A 20050-nucleotide genomic window follows, 5' to 3' on the forward strand; every position below is an offset into this window, starting at 1 on the left:
AGTGGGGATAATAACACCTCTCTCAAAAGACTGAAAAGGAACTGAAATGTGATCAGTCTGCAGGCCTTGTGTGTTGGCTTGCATGGAGTAGATACTTCATACATGATAGTTTTCTCCTCAATAATCCAAGGCTTGATCTGTCAGATTGCACTGAACCATCAGTTTGCAATCCCTGGATCTAAGCTCCCCTTTTGGGCCCCCACATCTGGAAGTGGAAGGGTCCCATTTGTGAGGACTAAGTGATATTTAGCTTTGGGATGTTGAGACAGGGGTTCCAGAGAGATGTGCGTGCAGCAGCCAGTGCGGCCAGGGCAAGTCCTCTGATCCTGAGCACAGAGAACAAGGCAGCAGGGGAAGCTGGGGCAGGGGCAGAGGAGAAGCTTGGTCCTGTGTCTTCCTTCACGCCTGCTTGTCCACCCACCCACCAAACTTTCTTCATCCTCCCCTCCCTTCCTTCAGAAGACATCAACGATGCAGATTACCTGGCTGTCCCCGTGCTGGGTAAGAGAGTTTGAAAACTGAATACAATATTGGCTCTGGGCCGGGCACAGTGGCGCATATCTATAATCCCAGCACTTTGGGAGGCTGAGTCAGGAGGATCGCTTGAGCTGAGGAGTTCAAGACCAACCTGGGCAACATATTGAGAACTCCTCGATACCAAAAAAAAATTAAAGTAATTAGCTGGGTGTGGTGGTGGACACCTGTGGTCCCAGCTACTTAGGAAGCTGAGGTGGGAGGATCACCTGAGCCTAGGAGCTCCAGGCTGCAGTGATCCTCACTGTACTCCAGCCTAAGCGAGAAACAGAGTGAGACCCTGTCTCAAAAAAGATATTGGCTCTGCCTTTAAGGATCTCTGGTCTTCTAGGGGAGCCAGATAATAAATAAAAATCACACCGGGCATGGTGGCTCACTCCTGTAATCTCAGCACTTTGGGAGGCCAAGGCGGGTGGATCACGAGATCAGGTGTTCAAGACCAGCCTGGACAACATGGTGAAACCCCGTCTCTACTAAAAATATAAAAAAAATATTAGTCAGGCATGATGGCAGGTGCCTGTAATCCCAGCTACTCGAAAGGCTGAGCTAGGAGAATCACTTGAACCCCAGAGGCAGAGGTTGCAGTAAGCTGAGATCGCGACATTGCACTCCAGCCTGGGCAACAAGGGTGAAACTCCATCTCAAAAATAAATTAATTAATTAAATAAATAAATATCACAAGCCTGCCCACATGATCAGCCCTGCACACCAGTGAGGTCCACAGGAAGGAGGACTCAGATCTGTTGGAGGGGCTGGTGGGCTAAGGGACATGGTGAGAGACGGCTTCCCAAAGGCGATCCCCTCAAGGTCATTTTTCTTTCTGACGGAAGTGGATTTTGCCCTAGCGATCAAGATGTGCTTGAGGTGGGGAGGGGAACACCCCATCATGAACTCCCAGTGGAGATGTGAATAGTCCGGCTCCTCCATGACGGAACCTTGGGGAACTCCTCTCACCAGAGAGAAGGGTGTCACGAAAGGGGGCTTAACACTAGATCCTGAGGGGCGTGAACCACAATTATGAAGTAGGAACAGTCTGGTGAAGGTAATGGGCCATTCCCTGAAGTAGTTTAAAGTTCGGAGGGACACAAACACACCTGTACTTTACGGAGTAAACTCGGAGGAAGGTGCTTCACAGTTTGGCAGTGGGCAGACTGGAGCCTGGGAGGCCAGCTGCAGGGCCAGGCAGTCCAGCATGGGGTGATGAGGTGGGTCAGGCTCAGGGAGAAGCAGGAAGGAGAAGTGACAGCACACAGGAATGCAGGGGTGGCCGGGAGCTGCTGTCGCCATTCCTGAGGTGTGTAGCCATGGACATTGCCTGGCTGAGTAACTCTGGGCATTGTTTAGCTTAGTCTGTTGCTGATACTGCCTGGAGAGATCATATGGTCACTAGCTTGTTTGTCATTGTTGTTGTGTGTGACTCTGGGAGAGGGTCTTCTGCCTCTTTCTTTCTTCTATTTCTCTTGAATATTGCCATTTGTATTCAAAGTTGCAATTCTCCTGAACCAATTAGAGAGAGTTCTGATTTGGAGACTAGCTCCAGAATTCACTAACTTCTCATTTATCTTTCTTTTATCTCCATTCTATGGAATTTTCCAGCAATAATACTATTCTCCAGAAATGCATTCTAGGTGAGACCTTTTTTTTTTTTTTTTTTTGAGACAGAGCTTTGCTCTGTCACCCAGTATGGAGTGCAGTGGGACGATCTCGGCTCACTGCAACCTCTGCCTCCCGGGTTCAAGTGACTCTCCTGCCTCAGCCTCCCAAAGTGCTGGGATTACAGGCGTGAGCCACTGTGCCAGGCCTAAGTGAGACCTTTTTAGTCTCCATATTTGAGAAAAAACACAGTAATAAATGCTTTCTTTTGTCCAAACACACTAACGTGTGACTTTTGGAGAGTGACTGAAATTCAGGTACTAGAAGTCTACTACGGTTTGAAGGTTTATGTTCCCTCTAAATCTCATGTTTTGAAACGTAATCACCAATGTCACAATGTAAAGAAGTGGGGCTGGCTGGGCACAGTGGCTCATGCCGATAATCCCAGCACTTTGGGAGGCCGAGGCTGGCGGATCACGAGGTCAGAAGATGGAGACCATCCTGGCCAACGTGGTGAAACCCCGTCTCTACTAAAATACAAAAATTACCTGGGCATGGTGTCATGCACCTGTAGTCCTGGCTACTTGGGAGGCTGAGGCAGGAGAATTGCTTGAACCTGGGAGGCAGAGGTTGCAGTGAGCCGAGATGGTGCCACTGCACTCCAGCCTGGGCGACAAGAGTGAAACTCTGTCTCAAAAAAAAAAAAAAAAAAAAAAAGAAGTGGGGCTTTCCAGAGGTGATTAAGTTATGAGAGTGGAGCCCTTGTGAGTGGCATTAGGCTTGACTGACTTACAAAGAATCTTAACCAACTGTGATCAGCCCTTTTCCCCTTCTGTCCTCTGCCATGTGAGGTCACAGTGTTCCTCCCTCCTGAGGATGCAATGTTCATGAAAGCAAACACTGGGCCCTCACCAGGCAACAAACCTGCTGGTGCCTTCATCTTGGACTTCCCAGCCTTCGGAACTGTAAGAAATAGATTTCTGGGGTTTTTAAAAATAAATTGCTCAGTCTGTGGTATTTTGTTATAGCAGCAGAAACAGACTAAGATGCGCGGTCAGATAGGATACTTTTTTTTGAGACGGAGTCTCACTATGTCACCCAGGGTGGAGTACAGTGGCGTGATCTTGGCTCACTGCAACCTCCACCTCCCAGGTTCAAGCGATTCTCCTACCTCAGCCTCCCAAGTATCTGAGATTACAGATGTGCACCACCATGCCCAGCTAATTTTTGTATTTTTAGTAAAGGTGGGGTTTAACCATGTTGGCCAGGCTGGTCTTGAACTCCTGACCTCAGGTGATCTATCCATCTCAGCCTCCCAATGTGCTGGGATTGCAGGTGTGAGCCACTGCACCCGGACTACTTTTTATTGAGAGACTCAGGGATACTATGCCTTCCACAGAATTCAAACTTTGACTCAACAACAAAAGCAAAAAATTCTGTGTATCATTGGCTTTTGAGATTATTTGTAAAATGTAGACATCACTGAATGCCAAATGCCAAGAATAAAATTTCTTCTAAATTCATCATGAGTGGCTTCTGGTAAAATAATATGGCCTGCCAAAATCACCTTTAGTATTACAATTCACAAATTATCAAATCTCTTGTTTTTGTCTTTTGATATTTCATTTACTGTTTCCAAGCTTTTAGATAAGTTATAATTCTTCTGAAGATATCATAACTGCTTGTTTCTGTTTTCACTACTTTGTTATGACTTGATTTATATGTTTAACTGTTAAATCTCAAGTTTTTGGGGGGGTCAGGCGCTGTGGCTCACACCTGTAATTCCAGCACTTTGGGAGGCCGAGGTAGTTGGATCACCTGAGGTTAGGAGTTTGAGACCAGCCTGGCCAACATGGTGAAACCCCGTCTCTATTAAAAATAGGAAAATTAGCCAGGCATGGTGACAATGCCTGTAATCCCAGCTACTCGGGAGGCTGAGGGAGGAGAATCACTTGAACCCAGGAGGCAGAGGTTGCAGTGAGCCGAGATCACGCCACTGCACCCCAACCTGGGCAACAGAGCAAAACTCCGTCTCAAATAAATAAATAAATTAATTAATTAATAAGAATAAGATTTGTTGGGCATAATGTAAGTTAAATTGTTTTTGATATTGCTAGCATGAAGAAATAAATTTACAAAGGGTTTTACTTCTCCACAAAGCAGATAATTTGCATGTTTTGTAAACTGCTTAGCATGGTATAAATGTGAGATAATTTAAGCCAGAGGAAAAAGATTTTTCTCACTCCACCACTCCCTTGGAAAATATTTAAAATATGGTAGTCATATTTCTAATTTCCCTTTGAAGGTACTTTTGGATAGATTCCAGGAAAACGACCCTTTGTAAAATAGATGAATGTTTCATCTAAAAATTTGGTTTGCTTATAAAAAGTTAACTACCAAACATGTTTAAGTGTCCATGTTAGTTACTGTGGTACAAATTATATTCAGTAGAAGTTCCACGCTGAGGAAAAACCATGACGTGCATAAGATGAATGCATTCATGGTGATTATGCTCTTCAGGAGCTAGAAAATAACTACTTAGGAAGATTATGCATGAGAGTAATTGCTGTTTAATGGAGAAAAACTGGGGAAAATAATTATAAGAGTAAAGAAGACATTTCCTAACCATCTGTCATTTAAAAATCAGAAACAAAAAAAGGAAACATAGCATGTTTTTCAGAAAGACTTGGAAATGATGCCAAAAGGCAATACTCTGGTGGTGCACACACAAAAGAGCTCTCAGAAGAGTCTGAGATTACTATATAAAAACAGTCTAAACACCCAAGGTGTATTTACAATTACAGTTAGTCACCTTTATTTGACATTTCTCACCTTTATTTGACATTTCTGTGTAGCCAGGAGGAGAGAACAAACCCAACTGAGATACCCATCACTGGAACCAGGAAACACCAATAAGAAGACATTTTCTCCCACTAGAAGAGAAAAAAAGGTGACTATAGGGAAAAACAGTCTTCTTTTTTTTTTTTTTGAGATGGAGTTTTGCTCTCGTTGCCAAGGCTGGAGTGCAATGGCACGATCTCAGCTCACTGCAACCTCTGCCTCCCAGGTTCACGCAATTCTCCTGTCTCAGCCTCCCCAGTAGCTGGGATTACAGGCATGCGCCACCACACCTGGCTAATTTTGCATTTTTAGTAGAGACAGGGTTTCTCCATGTTGGTCAGGCTTTCTCTCGACCTCCCGACCTCAGGTGATCCGCTCGCTTCGGCCTCCCAAAGTGCTAGGATTACAGGTGTGAGCCACCGCAGCCAGCCAAAAAGCAGTCTTCTATTTATCACTTTGAATTTCCTATTTTGTTGAATGCATTGAAGAAATATTAGTAAGCTAATAAAGGACTAAATTGTTACAGGCTTTATTCCCATAACATTTTATTGGTGGTCTCTTCTGCTGAAGCAGGTATTCTTAAGGCTATAGATAGGCTGGGCGCTGTGGCTCACACCTATAATCCCAGCACTGTGGGAGGCTGAGGAAGGTGGATCACTTGAGTTCAGGAGTTCAAGACCAGCCTGGCCAATGTGGTGAAACCTCATCTCTACTAAAAATACAAAAATTAGCCAGGCAAGATGGTGCATGCCTATAATCCCAGCTACTCAGGAGACTGAGCCAGGAGAATTGCTTGAACCCAGGAGGTAGAGGTTGCAGTGAGCCGAGATCGCACCACTGCATTCTAGCCTGGCTGACAGAGCGAGACTCCATCTCAAAAAAAAAAAAAAAAAAAAAAAAAAGAGGGGGCCTATAGATATTAGCCTCTGAAATGTGCCTATCAGAGTCTCCAATCCTGACTTGGAGGAGCTGATGATCTGGATGTGGAGGAAGAAGCAACACCATGAATTATTCGGTGTGACTGGTTTGCTATTGTTTAACAATACAGGAATTAATAACCAGACAAGACAATAATACAAGAGATGTGAGGCAGTATGTGATTAAGGGTGCAGCTGGAAGTAATCTCTCTCCTCTAAATTTCTGGAGCACTTTAGCTGTGTTCCTTATGACACTTTCCCCTTTCTCTCTCTTGCTACTGTTATTTCTTGTCTTTTTCTCCTGACAACAGTGAACTACTGCAGGGCAATTCTATGTCTGATTCGTCCTTGATTCCCCAAACAGAGCCTAGCTTAGGCCTGCCTAGCACTGCTGCCAGGAATTATTTATTTCAATAAAACGAAGGACATAGGGGATAAGTTTTGGGTGTGAAGAGCGGGAGGGAAAGGGTGTTGCTTGCTGTGAAGATTCTCACTTTGGGCAAAACTAGATTTTTTTTTTTTTTTTGAAACAGGGTCTCACTCTGTTGCCCAGCCTCCCGAGTAGCTGGGACGCACCACCATGCCCAGCTAATTGGTGTGTGTGTGTGTGTGTGTGTTTGTGTGTGTGTGTATTTTTTATAGAGACAATGTCTCACCATGTTGCCCAGGCTGGTCTCAAACTCCTGAGTTCAAGGTGGGAGGCCCACCTCGGCCTCCCAGAGTGCTAGGATTACAGGCCTGAGCCACTGAGCCCAGCCTTTATGTATGTGTGTCTGTGTGTATATAAAAAATTATCTGGAAAGCTTTAAAAAAGATACAGAAATACCCAGGCAGAGAGACACTCACTGCAAGCTCCGCCTCCCAGGTTCACGCCATTCTCCTGCCTCAGCCTCCCGAGTAGCTGGGACTACAGGCACCCACCACCACGCCCGGCTAATTTTTTGTATTTTTAGTAGAGACGAGGTTTCACCGTATTAGCCAGGATGGTCTCGATCTCAGCCTCTCAAAGTGCTGGGATTACAGGCGTGAGCCACTGCATCCTGCCATGAATTAATATTTATGAAGTATTTCAAACACTGTCTAGCACAAAGTAAGGACTCAGCGAATTCAGCTTTTATTATTTTTTAAAAAGTATTTTCTGTATTGTAGCCCCTTGATCTAGATGAGAAAGTTGAGCTTAAACAGGTTAAGTCAAAGACTGCAATCTGGTCACTCACTGTTGGCTTGCCTGGTTTAAACAAATGTTTAAATGGATTGCAACCATTTGGAACCTGAGAGGTTTCATATGAATATGAAGAATTCTGGCTTATTTGAGTAATGGGATAATCCCTTAGCACTGGGCCAGCATTCCTGCAAGGCACCCATTGGCTCTTGCTGACCAGTGGCTTCTCGTTGCAGATGGAGCCCGCGCTCTCCAGTTCATCACCCCCCCGGCATCCCTACTCTTGCAACTAACACTTTCCGCTATTTTTGCACCACCTGCCTGGCCCTTATGGGCAACTCAAGGAAGAAAGGAAAGAAGAGATAGAGGAAAAATGGATTCAACAAATGAAAGTGTTCTTTCTGACTGTTGCTGTGTTTACAAACATTTTAATCATCAAAACATGCTTTATTTGATCGAAGGATCAAACCTGCCTTTGTAAAACAAGAGACTATTTTAATCATTAAGACAACACACGTTTGATTTGGAGGCGTGTTCTCATTCAAAACCTTGCAAAATATAATTTCTTCTTGTCTGGGAGATGGTGTCTTTCTTCGGGGAGAACCTTGAGAGAAATATCTATGAATGTGTTTGAAATATTTTTTCTTTCTTTTAAAAAAAATAGATAATTTTAAAAGAAAATGCTTATTTAAATTACATAGCTCTTTTTTTCATTCTCAGTCATCATTTGTGGTTTCCATCAGTATTACATTTATTCCCCAGATCTAGGATTGCTGTGTTTTCAGAAAGGGAGCCTGTTTGAAGGGACTCTATACTCTTGCAGTAATTAAAATCCTTTTAGGAGTCTTTGACTTTGACTTACTGCTTTGTTTTAAATTATTGAAATTATTCAACTTCCCCATTCTAACCCAGGGAAGGCTGTAGTTGTTCTCATTTATAATGGCACAACATAAGTTTAAAGATAGCTGTCTCCACATGGATGCATCTGCAAATCCATCTCGCTTCTCCCTTCTCCCATCCAGGTTAAGAAGCTCCACTGTGCTTTGTCCATTGCAAGTTGAGAAGTGAGGCCCCAGCTGTCACATACAGTGAGTGAAGAAGCTGAGCTTCCCTCAAAGCCTGGGCCTGTAGGATTTTTTTTTTTTTTTGAGATGGGGTCTCACTGTGTTGCCCAGGCTGGAGTGCAATGGCACTATCTCAGCCCACTGCAACCTCTGCCTCCCAGGTTCAAGCGATTCTTCTGCCTCAGCCTCCCGAGTAGCTGGGATTACAGATGTGCACCATCACCCCTTGCTAATATTTGTATTTTTAGTAGAGAAGTGTTTTCACCATGTTGGCCAGGTTGGTCTCGAACTCTTGGCCTCAGGTGATCTGCCCACATGGCCTCCCAAAGTGCTGGGATTACAGGAGTGAGCCACCGTGCCTGGCCTTCTATTTGCTTTATATTTATCTTTCCAAACTCTCTCTCTCACCCTTCTTTTAAAATTTTGTTTCAAATTCATGATTTTATTTTAGATAAGCTTCTTTTTTTATTATTATTTTTCATTTTTTTTTATTTTGAGACAGAGTCTCCCTCTCTCCCCAGGCTGTGGTGTGATCTCAGCTCACGGCAACCTCTGGCTCACTGCAACCTCCGCCTCCCAGGTTCAAGCAAATCTCCTGCCTCAGCCTCCCGAGTAGCTGGACTATAGGCATGCGGCACCATGCCCAGCTAATTTGTATTTTTAGTAGACATGGGGTTTCTCCAAGTTGGTCAGGCTGGTCTCAAACTCCCGACCTCAGGTGATCCGCCCGCCTTGGCCTCTCAAAGTGTTGGGATTACAGGCATGAACCACTGCAACCGTGCAACCAGCCTTAGGTAAGTTCCTTTTTTTTTTTTTTTTTTTTTTGAGACAGAGTCTTGCTCTGTTGCCCAGGCTGGAGTGCAGTGGCATGATCTTGGCTCACTGCAACCTCCGCCTCCCGGGTTCAAGTGATTCTCCTGCCTCAGCCTCCCAAGTAGCTGAGACTAAGGCGCTCACCACCATGCCCAGCTAATTTTTGTATTTTTAGTAGAGATGGGGTTTCACCATATTGGCCAGGCTGGTCTCAAACACCTGACCTCGTGATCTACCAGCCTCAGCCTCCCAAAATGCTGAGATTACAGGCATGAGCCACCGTGCCCCGCCATCTACACCCATTAAACAACTCCCCACTTCCCCTTCTCATCAGCTTCTGGCAACCACCATTCTACTTATTGTTTCTATGAATTTGACTACTTTAGATGCCTCATGTAAGTGGAATCATACAGTATTTGTCTTTTGTGGCTTATGTCACATAGCATAATGTCCTCAAGGCTCATCTATGTTGTAGCATGTGTCAGCATTTCCTTCCTTTTTAAGGCTGAATAATATTTCATGGTATGTACATAACACATTTTCTTTTTTCTTTTTTTTTGAGATGGAGTCTCGCTGTGTCGCCCAGGCTGGAGTGCAGTGGCGCGATCTCCACTTACTGCAAGCTCCGCCTTCCGGGTTCTTGCCATTCTCCTGCCTCAGCCTCCTGATTAGCTGGGACTACAGGCGCTCGCCACCATGCCCGGCTATTTTTTTGTATTTTTAGTAGAGACGGAGTTTCACCGTGTTAGCCAGGATGGTCTCCATCTCCTGACCTCGTGATCCACCCGCCTTGGCTGGGATTACAGGCCTGAGCCACCACGCCGCCCCATGACACATTTTCTTTATCAGTTCATCTATCGATGGGCATTTAGGTTGTTTCCACATCTTGGCTATTGTGAATAATGCCGCTGTGAACACGGGTGTGCAAATACTATATATCTTTCCTTTTTAAGGCTGAATAATATTTCATGGTATGTACATAACACATTTTCTTTATCCATTCATCTATCTATGGGCATTTAGGTTGTTTCCACATCTTAGCTATTGTGAATAACGCCGCTGTGAACACGGATGTGCAAATACTATATCTCTTTGAAATCCTGCTTTCAATTCTTTTGGATATGTAGCTAGAAGTGGAATTGCTGGATCATATGGTAAGTATATTTTTAATTTTTTGAGGAACCTCCATTCTGTTTTCCATAGCAGCTGCATCATTTTACATTCCCACGAACTGCACAAGTGTTCCAAAGAGCATGGGTATTTTTAAAAGCTCTTTCAGTAGAAGTTTTCTGTTTATTATCTTTTGCTTTCCTTTTTTCTTCTCCATCATTGCCTTAACACAACCTATCTCGTTTGCCTGGACTAACTGATTGGTTTGATAAATTTTCCTACATTTTCTTTCTTTTTCTTATTGGAGGCTATACAATTCAATTCTTTTACAATAGACCTTAAATTTTTTTACATGTATATTATTTAATAAATACTTTTTTCTTTCTTTCTTTCTCTCTTTTTTTTTTGGAGACAGGGTCTCACTCTGTCACCCAGGCTGGAGTGCAGTGGCATGATCTCGGCCCACTGCAACCTCAGCCTCCTGGGTTCAAGCAATTATCATGCCTCAACCTCTGGAGTAGCTGGGATTACAGGGGCACACCATCACCCTCGGCTAATTTTTATATTTTAGCAGAGACAGGGTTTCACCATGTTAGCCAGGCTGCTCTCGAACTCCTGACCTTAGGTGATCCACTCGCCTTGGCCTTCCAAAATGCTGGGATTACAGGCCTGAGCCACCGTGCCCAGCCATAAAATACTTTTTTCTAACAAAATCGAAAGTTTTTACTGTTTTTATCTTTTCTTAAACACATTGTGACATATTAAAGTATGCGTGAATAATTTGTTGTATAACTTTACCTCCCACCCCATCATAATAGTGTTCTCTGGAGGTTTAACATTCTTTTAAGTACCCTCACCCCATAATTTTTTTTCACAATTGTTAAATAAATTTTCTGACATAATTTGTCAATTTGTGTGCTAAAATCTGTTTTCTGTGTACAAATGTATCTGAGCCACTTTTCTTCTTGCGACTTTCAAGAAGACCTGCTACAGTACAAGGTATTATTCAAAATATGTAACAGCCAGGACCCTGGAATCAAACTGAGCTGACCAATCAGCATGCTCTCTTCCTGCAGGGGCGGGGAGAGGTTGAAAGAGGATGGGAGGATTGTGGTGTGGGGGAGCGGTGGAGAGACAGGCATTCACCAGCCAGAACAGGGCACTGACCCATCAGAATAGGCACTGACTTTAAGCAGCCTCTTTGTTCACACCAGTGCTGCCATCCTCAGTGACTGTCAGCCCCAGCCTGCAGAGAGAGAAAGAGAGACAGAAACAGAAACAGAGACTATATGCAGTATTTTTTTTTTCTTTTTCCCGAGATGGAGTCTCACTCTGTCACCCAGGCTGGAGTGCAGTGTTGCAATCTCGGCTCACTGCAACCTCCGCCTCCCGGGTTCAAGTGATTCTTCTGCCTCAGCCTCCTGAGTAGCTGAGATTACAGGTGCACGCCACCATGCCCGGCTAATTTTTGTATTTTTAGTAGAGATGGGGTTTCACCATGTTGGCCAGGCTGGTCTCGAACTCCTGACATTGTGATCCACCCGCCTTGACCTCCCAAAGTGCTGGGATTACAGGCATGAGCCACCGTGCCTGACCAGTTTTTTTTTTTTAAGATATTTACTGTTCTAGTGTGGAATATTGCCTGGAATGGAATGGTTTAAATATTACCATAGTGTAGTTTAAAATATAAAATAGGATTTGGAACCTTATTGTGATAAATTTCTGTATATGATGTATGTGGTTGTGTCTCCCCGCCAAAGTAAGGAACCCTTTTACAGCATGTTGAGAAGGTATTTTTTGGTGTGAAAGGGTGACAGGCCTTTAAATCTTTCAGGGATACATATAAGCATAAGGATTCAGCCTCTATGGGGAAGGTGTGTGCAGCACTCAAAGTTGCTAACATCAATTTCCTAACTTTCCCCCAGGGTTCTTACTGCATTTGGCATGGCTCTGATGAGAGAGTGGAGAATTTCTGACAGCATAGCACACTAGCTTCCGACAGATGGGGTTAAGCTGCCAAAAATGACAATCAGGGATTCAATAAGAAATTTTGGTCGTTAAATCGATTTTATATTATTACTTTTTTTTTTTTTTTTTTTTTTGAGACGGAGTCTCGCTGTGTCGCCCAGGCTGGAGTGCAGTGGCGCAATCTCACTCACTGCAAGCTCCGCCTCCCGGGTTCACGCCGTTCTCTTGCCTCAGCCTCCTGAGTAGCTGGGACTACAGGCGCCCGCCACCATGCCCAGCTAATTTTTTTTGTATTTTTAGTAGAAATGGGGTTTCACCGTGTTAGCCAGGATGGTCTGGATCTCCTGACTTCATGATCCGCCTGCCTCGGCCTCCGAAAGTGCTGGGATTACAAGCGTGAGCCACCGCGCTCGGCCTATATTATTACTTTTTATTAGGTTGGTGCAAAAGTAATTGTGGTTTTTGCCATTACTTTTAATGGGAAAAACCGCAATTACTAATCTTCTGTTTGTCATAGGACTTTAAAACCATATTTCCCCTCAATTTTATTCTCCTTTTGGTTTAATAGTTGTTAAGGCATTTTTTCATAATTAGCACAGTATGTTTGACTGCAGACCCTTTTTTTTTTTTTTTTTTGAGATGGAGTCTCACTCTGTCACCCAGGCTGGAGTGCAGTGGTGTGATCTCGGCTCACTGCAACCTCTGCCTCCCGGGTTCAAGCAATTCTCTGCCTCAGCCTCCCAATTAGCTGGGATTACAGGCGCCCGCCACCATACCCGGCTAATTTTTGTATTTTTAGTAGAGATGGGGTTTCACCATATTGGCCAGGCTGGTCTTGAACTCCTGACCTCGTGATCCACCCACCTCGGCCTCCCAGAGTGCTGGGATTACAGGCGTGAGCCACTGTGCCCAGCCAACTGCAGACAAATTTATGATACTTCTAGGTTATAAATCTTTAGAATTCTGTGAATTTCAATATTATTTGAAGTAGTTCTTCAGTTATATTTACATATGTTGTAAATATATATATATATATATATTTTTTTTTTTTTTTTGAGACGGAGCCTCGTTCTGTCACCCAGGCTGGAGGGCAGTGGCACGATCTCAGCTCATTGTAACCTCCACCTCCGAGGTTCAAGCGATTCTCCTGCCTCAGCCTCCAGAGTAGCTGGGACTACAGGCGCCCGCCACCACACCCAGCTAATTTTTGTATTTTTAGTACAGTCAGGGTTTCACCATATTGGCCAGGCTGGTCTTGAACTCCTGACCTTGTGATCTGCCCGCCTCGGCCTCCCAAAGTGCTGGGATTACAGGCGTGAACCACCATGCCCGGCCTTGAATATATTTTTAGTTTAGGGAATCTTCCAAAATACAAAGCACTCCTAGTTAGGTATCAGTGAGTTTGAATTATTGGTAAGAGTTTGAATTATTGACAAAATGCCAAAAATATTGTTTGATTTCACATAACAAACTTGTTAAATATATTTTTGTGGAAAAGAATGAAAAACTGTTTTATTTTGCACCCGCATTGCAGTAGTTCAGCAGTGCAGATACTGTTTTCCCTCAGCACCTTGAAGACACTACTTCACTGGCTTCTTTGTGGCATTTAATCTCTCAGTTGAGAAGAGGGTTGCCTAATTGCCATTCCTAATTGTCATTCCTTTGCTCCTAATCTGTCTTTTATCTCTGATGGCCCTTAAGATTTTCTTGTTGTTCTTGATGTTTTAAAATTGTCCTGTAATGATTTGACTTCTTTATCCTTTTGGTATGTAACACGCTTTTGTAAAAATTAACTTTCCCTTCATTTTCTTCCGGAATCCTCACAATCTAACCTCAATCCTCCTTCATGTTTCTCTCATGTTATTCTCATCTTTGACCATGATTGTGTGAAGTCCTTCCCTCCAATTCAGTAATCCCCTTTTCAAAGCTATCCAGCCTAGAGTTCATTTTTTCAATTGATTTTTTAATTTTAATGCCTATTTTTACATTTCTACTTGTTTCTCTTTCAGATCTACCTATTTCTTGTTGATTTTTTTTTTTTGCTTCCTATTTTCTTGTTCTTTTTTAATGGAGGAAATATCTTTATCTCTTTAAGTATCATAAGCACATTTATTTTCAATTCCTTATCAAGCAGTTCCACAAAATTATTATTATTATTATTTTATTTATTTATTTATTTGAGACAGTCTTGCTTTGCAGCCCAGGCTGGAGTGCGATGGCACGATCATGGCTCACTGCAGCCCCAATCTCCCGGGCTCAAGCCATCCTCCCGCCTCAGCCTCCTGAGTAGCTGGAACTGCAGAAGTGAGCCACTACGCATGGCTAATTTTTTTATTTTTAGGTTAAGGTCAAGGTCATGCCGCGTTGCCGAGGCTGGTCTCAAACCCTTGACCTCTCAAAATGCTGAGATTACAGAGAAGAGCCACCATGCCAGGCCTAATTTTATCTAGAGTGAATTCATACTCTTAACTGGGGAGGTGGAATTCATATTCTTTCTTATGTAAAACATTTTAATGTGGTTTTGAATTTTACTTTGCAGGAGGCTATTCTGAGCAGAAGGAGCTGTAGTCTCTTATTTTCTGTTTCCTGTTCCCTCCATGCTCACTTTTTCCTACCTGACAGTGTTGCCTTTATCTTCTCCACATGGCAGCCTGGGACCTCAGTTCAGAAGCAGAAACACAGCATTTTTTCTTGGTATTCCTGCCTTACTTTGATATTGTAAATACTGTGTAAATATCACAATATTTACAATATCACAATTGTCACAATATTTACAATATCAAAATAAGCCAGGAATACCAAAAAATTAAACCCACATGTCAATTTGAGAAAAATTTATAGGACTATGACATGCATTAATTTGTCTTTTAAAAAATCTTCCATTAAAATGTATTTTTTTCTTTTGATTCCTTCATTACATCAGGCTCTGTCCTTGAATTCCTTTCCCAACTTCTGCTTCCATAGCTTTAAGCCATGGGGTATCCAACTTTTTGTCAGGCTTCATCACAAGAGGGAGCCCCGTTGCTAGTCCTCATCCTCAAAGCTCTCTGCGTGATGTTGTCTACTGTTACTCTTCACTACCCTGTGGGAGCCAAAGCCCTGGACATAAGAACAGAAGGCAAGTAGGTATACAGCTGCAATTCAGCTCTCTTCACTGTGTAATTTTTGTTTGTTTCTGTGCCATGGAGATATGTATGTTTTTGCATTCTGAACCAACTACATCATTTTTATTTCCCCTTTTTATAAGCTTTTTATTGCTACATGTTTGGAATGAGGGTAGGGGCTGAAGGTGGGAGGGGGGAGAAACTGATCAAAGAATGAGGCTGACGCACCTCTTAGGCAGATATCAATTGTGTCCTTCGGCTTATATTCAAGGTGCAAAAGTTTTGGCTGGGTGCAGTGGCTCACACCTGTAATCCCAGCACTTTGGGAGGCCGAGGCTGGTGGATCACCTGAGGTCAGGAGTTCAAGACCAGCCTGGCCAATATGACGAAACCTGTCTCTACTGAAAATACAAAAATTAGCTGGGCGTGGTGGCACGTGCCTATAACCCCAGCTACTAGGGAGGCTGAAGTAGGAGAATCACTTGACCCTGGGAGGCGGAGGTTGCAGTGAGCAAAGATCGAATCAGCCTCAAAAAAAAAAAAAAGGTTATGTTCGTTTTTTATTTGACAAGCTATTTTATACATTTTAGTTTTTATTCCTTTCTTTAATTTACCAATAAAGCAAAGGCAAACCATTTAGTTTTTATTTCTGATTACAAAAGCAATAACTTTTTTTCTTTTTTTTTTTTCTTTTTTTTTTTTTTTTTTTTTGAGATGGAGTCTCGCTCTGTTGCCCAGACTGGATAACAGTGGCCGACCTCAGGTCAATGCAACCTCTGCCTTCTGGGCTTAAGCAGTTCTCCTGCCTCAGCCTCCCGAGTAGCTGGGACTACAGGTGCACATCACCATGCCTGGCTAATTTTTGTATTTTTAGTAGAGACAGTGTTTCACCATGTTGGCCAGGCTGGTCTCAAACTCCTGATCTCATGTGATGTGCCCACCTCAGCCTCCCAAAGTGCTGGATTACAGGTATGAGCTACTGCTCCAGCCACAATAACTCTTAATTATAGAAAATTATTAAAATTCAGGAAAGGAGAAATACTAGTTTGGAGAATGGTGAGTGGGATGCTTTATGGATGCCTCCTCTTTGAATATGTGCCTTGAAAGATGAGGATTTTAGCAGTAGGATTGTGAGGAAAGAAAAGAAAAAGGGTATTTTAAAGGAGGGGATGGAATCCAGATATGGAAATAAAAATATTCCACATGCTTCACAGGATATTGCTGGGTACATGGAGTAAGGGTGGATATATAGATAAAGCTGGAAATGATTTGGGATGAGATTTTGCAGATCTTGAATGTAAAGGAGTTTGGCATTTATTCTTCAGGAAATGAAAATTCAAGTTCTTGGCCGCCTGAGGTGGCTCGCACCTGTAATCCCAACACTTTGGGAGGCCGAGGTGGGTGGATCACTTGAGGTCAGGAGTTCAAGACCAGCCTGGCCAATATGGCGAAACCCTATCTCTACTAAAAATACAAAAATTAGCCAGGTGTGGTGGCAGGCACCTGTAATCCCAGCTACTTGGAAGGCTGAGACAGGAGAATTGCATGAACCCTGGAGTCGGAGGTTGCAGTGAGCCGAGATCGCTCCACAACACTCCAGCCTCAGGGACAGAGTAAGACTCTGTCTCAAAAAAAAAAAAAAGAAAGAAAGAAAGAAAAGAAAAGAGAAGAAAAGAAAATCCAAGTTCCACATTTGTCCTTAAAAAAATTCCTGTAAAGCTCTTTTTGTACCACAGCACAGAGAAGTACAATGTTACATTTGAGAATCACTATTTTGTTCATTTCCTGTGAGACAAGTTTGAATGTAAAATGGGAGGAAAAGCCTTGTATTTTAGTTCCTTCCTGATTCCCCCTCGCCCCCCTGAAGGTAGGCAGGGGCTGGGGAGGAGAGGAGTTATGTATTCACTTTCCGCAATTAAACACAAGTAAAAATCCATATCTATCCCCAACGGTAAAACAGTCACATAACCGGCACTTTAACTATAATTACAGAAAACGTTTTACGTTGCTACAAGAGCAAATGTATTATCAAGAAAGATTCTTTGTAATGTTATCTAAAACCTGAAAAGTCTGTAGTTTTGGTTGGTTGCCCAGTAAATTGAAAGGACTTTTTTTTTTTTAATCTTGGGTTTCGTTTTTCTTGGTCTAAGGCCCAATCTATTGCCAGTGGTGAGTCAGAAGGGATGCCTGAAATAGTTCTTGTGAAGTTATCTGTGTTTGTGTCTTACCATCCAAACACAGAGAAAGGCCAAGACTTTCTCATTCAGCTATAGATTTCACAAAAGCCTAGCACAGTGTTCCCATGTTAAATGTTTGCTGAATTACAAAAAAGCATTTCAACTCATCTGTCAAATATGTGAGACAACAAATAGCATTTTGTGATGTGTTCACGGATGTGTAGTTAGAATCGTAAGGCCAAAAGTAATCCAGAAGTTTCCTTTCCCTTTTCCTTGACCAGGAAGAACTGTCCAATGAACGCTATTCACTGATGAGGGAAAAGTTCTGGTAAAGATATTTTTTCAAAATATTAAGATAAAACCAAAAGCACTTATTTTCAGAAAGTGATTATCATTAGCTAGAAAAATCGAATCACAAGGCCAGGCATGGTGGCTCATGCCTGTAATCCCAGCACTCTGGGAGGCTGAGACAAGCGGATCACGAGGTCAGGAATTCCAGACCAGCCCGGTCAACATGGTGAAACCCTGACTCTATTAAAAATACAAAAATTAGCCTGGTGTGGTGGCAGGCACCTGAAGTCCCAGCTACTTGGGAGGCTGAGGCAGGAGAATCGCTTGAACCTGGGAGGCGGAGTTTGCAGTGAGCCGAGATCGCACCACTGCACTCCAGCCGAGCGACAGAGCAAGATGCCATCTCAAAATAAATAAATAAATAAAAATAGAATTACACATAAAATAGTGGTATCCAGCTTATGGGACGAGAGAGTAACAGAAGCTGGACCCCTCCAAAAACCTAAAAAAAATGAAGAAAAAAAGGCCGGCGTGGTGGCTCACACCTGTAATCCCAGCACTTTAGGAGGCCAAGGTGGGTGGATCACAAGGTCAAGAGATTGAGACCATCCTGGCCAATATGGTGAAACCCTGTCTCTACTAAACATACAAAAATTAGCTGGGCGTGGTGGCGCATGCCTGTAATCTCAGCTACTCAGGAGGCTGAGGCAGGAGAATCACTTGAACCCAGGAGGTAGAGGCTGCAGTGAGCCAGGATTACGCCTGGCAACAGAGCGAGACTCCTTCTCAAAAAAAAAAAAAAAAAAAAAGAACAAAAAATAGATTGGTGAATATACTATACTATACTACACTACACTACACTATACTATATTATGCTGTATTATAACATACCATATTATAATATACTAGTGATGCTCAAACTAAAGGAGCCCACAGATTTTGAAGAATATCATCATGAGGTAGAGTGAGAGAAGGTATGAGGGGTCTTCTCACTTGTTACTTCTGTCCCTCTCTCCGTAGGCAGTGGTGGCTGAGAGGAAGGACTGACACCTTTGTGCTACCAGAGCACTTTGCAGAGGAGCTGTTAGTGGCCCTGTAGGAGTCTGCTGGCCATACATCTGGGTGTCAAATCAAGAGAGCATGAGAAGTTGGACAGGAAAGGTCCAAGGCAAAATGGTTACTAAAGGCCATCCCTGATCCTGACCCTAAAAGAAGAAAAGGCCCTTTGCTCTTGGCATGCTTTTGCAGGAGTGTCTCAGTCTGTTTGGGCTGCTATAACATTGACTGGGTGATCTGCCTGCCCGGCCTCCCAAAGTGCTGGGATTACAGGTGTGAGCCACTGCGCCAGGCCTCAAGGTCAGGAGTTTGAGACCAGCCTGGCCAACATGGTGAAACCTGTCTTTACTAAAAATACAAAAATTAGCCAGGCATGGAGGCGCATGCCTATAATCCCAGCTACTGGGGAGGCTGAGGCAGGAGAATCACTTGAACCTGGAAGGTGGAGGTTGCGGTGAGCCGAGATCGTGCCATTGCACTCCAGCCTGGCAAACAAGAGTGAAACTCTGTCTCAAAAAAAATAAATAAAATAAACAAACAAACAACGATGTGTTTCTTCATGGTTCTGGAGGCTGGGAAGTCTTTGATCAAGATGCCAGCAGATGTGGTGTCTACGGAGAGCCTGCCTTCTGGTTGGTGAGCAACACCTTCTCTCCGTGTCCTCACGTGGTAGAAGGGGAGAGGCAGCCCTCTGGGGCCTCTTTCATGAGGGCGCTAATTCCATTCATGAGGGCTCCCCTCTCATGACCTAATCACTTCCCAATGGGCCCACCTGCTAATACCATCCATCACCTTGAGGATTAGGTTTTCAATATATGAATTTTGGTGGACAAAAACAGTTTGATCATAGCCAGAAGGTAAATTGGTGTTGCTCTAAACTAAGGAAACAGAGAGGACTCTGGGAAATGCTCCTCCCTCCCTGGGGCTCCTAAGCTTTTCAAATATTTTCATCATTGCCATATATCTCTCCTCAACCACTCTACAGCCCTGGATTAGAACGTAGCATAAGCCACAACTTTCAATTTGCTTATAATCTGGTGTAGAGATTCATTCATTCACTTAACATACATGCAACCACCTACAATGTGCCATAAATATATGCCAGAAAGGCAGAATATTTGCCAAACAAAAGGTGCAGCTACTATATGCAATGAGATTTGGGAAGCTGTGTCTAGGGGTCGGATAGCCTGGGAAGGCTTTATCAAAAACTCGTGATTTGAAGTGGGATTTGTAAAATGCGTGGGATTTAGACTGGAGGAGAAGGAGGAGGTAATGCTGGAAGTAGAGAGGTGTGAGTAGGAGACATGAGGGAATTCAAACTGGAAAGGGAGGTTCCAGGCCAAGCGTGGTGGCTCACGCCTGTAATCCCAGCACTTTGGGAGAACGAGGCGGGCAGATCACTTGAGGTCAGGAGTTCAAG

The 20050-nt window shown here is 43.4% G+C and overlaps 1 long non-coding RNA gene across 1 annotated transcript; it reads left to right on the plus strand.

Annotated features, from left to right (window-relative positions):
- The first annotated feature begins 2953 nt into the window (after positions 1-2953).
- Positions 2954-19176, plus strand: LOC134759618 (uncharacterized). Its single transcript, XR_010136084.1, has 4 exons — positions 2954-3092; positions 8070-8135; positions 15000-15124; positions 18595-19176. It is a non-coding gene; the product is annotated as an uncharacterized LOC134759618 (long non-coding RNA).
- The last annotated feature ends 874 nt before the right edge of the window (positions 19177-20050 follow it).

The sequence above is a fragment of the Pongo abelii genome, chromosome 11, assembly GCF_028885655.2.
Source record: "Pongo abelii isolate AG06213 chromosome 11, NHGRI_mPonAbe1-v2.0_pri, whole genome shotgun sequence".
NCBI classification, from domain to species: Eukaryota; Metazoa; Chordata; class Mammalia; order Primates; family Hominidae; genus Pongo; species Pongo abelii.